This window comes from Laccaria bicolor, genomic scaffold (genome assembly GCF_000143565.1).
Source record: "Laccaria bicolor S238N-H82 LACBIscaffold_532 genomic scaffold, whole genome shotgun sequence".
Taxonomy (NCBI): domain Eukaryota; kingdom Fungi; phylum Basidiomycota; class Agaricomycetes; order Agaricales; family Hydnangiaceae; genus Laccaria; species Laccaria bicolor.
Window position 1 is genome coordinate 1 of NW_001890350.1, and position 1,156 is coordinate 1,156.

A 1,156-nucleotide genomic window follows, 5' to 3' on the forward strand; every position below is an offset into this window, starting at 1 on the left:
AGAAGTACATGATTGCAGACAAGTTAGAAAACGCACCGTTGGTCCCTGGGCAAGTAACCGCTTAACATTTCAGTAGCGCGGCTGGGCTTTGGCTGGGCTGCGTTTCTCTGGGCCAAATTTGACGATCCGTAGTCGTTTGTGGAGAGCCGGATTAAGAATAGTTGGTGGTCAACATTAACTTTCGGCGAGCAGAAGACCAAGTTCTAACGAAAATTTGCCTGAACTGAGTGTAGAGTAAAATAACGTCGGAGTGACGATGATTGCATGGTAGTCTGGGAAGTTCAAGTACATGTGATGCAGTTGGAACACAGAGCAAGGCAATCGATACAAAAGTGCGTAAAGAATCAAATTTAGCTAATACGGGGTACTCTTGGCGTGTTCATCTTCAACGACTAAGTAGCTCGACCAAAATTTGACGTCCATCGACGTGCTTTCCAATTCCGAGAGCAATAAGTTCATATTGCAATTAGCCTGGTTTCAAGCCTCCAAGCAATTTGGCAAATCATGCAATGCTACAGCCCAGCCACACTGGGGCATAAATTCCGGTTATTTAGCGTGGTGCAGAGTAGGATCCACGCCGTAAGGGCTGGACAATCTCCCGCCGCCTGGAAACTGCTCTTACTAGTCGCATCCCAGCTCTCGAAGAGTGTCCACCCTACAATGGTCACGATCTCTACCCAATCCGTTGGGAACAGTTCACACAAACCATTGTTGACATAGCAAGTTGCATGGGTCGCGAAAGCCTTGTCGGCTAGCGCGTTGCATGTTGTCTCACCTTCGCCTGTCGCTTCAGGCACCAGTGCGGCCTGTAGGCAATGCATGGTGTGTGCCAACCACTCCTGTCCCTGCAAGCCAAACTTTGACCCTGCCGCCGTGAAGGCCTCACTGAGTCACAGTAGTGTTGGCCATATCCAATCGGGTAGCCCGATTGACCACAATGGTAGCGACTCTCGAGACAATCGGCATAGAAGGTGCAACTCCCATATGTCGGATTGTAACATTCAAAAGGAATATCTCGGGGCTGAAAGGAAGGAGTATCGGAAAGAGACTGGGCTTGGATTGACAAGATCAGGAGCACAAGATGGGCAAACAGGAGGAACACTTGTGCTACAGCCATGCAATCATATGATTAGCCTATTGATCCTTTCATGGACTG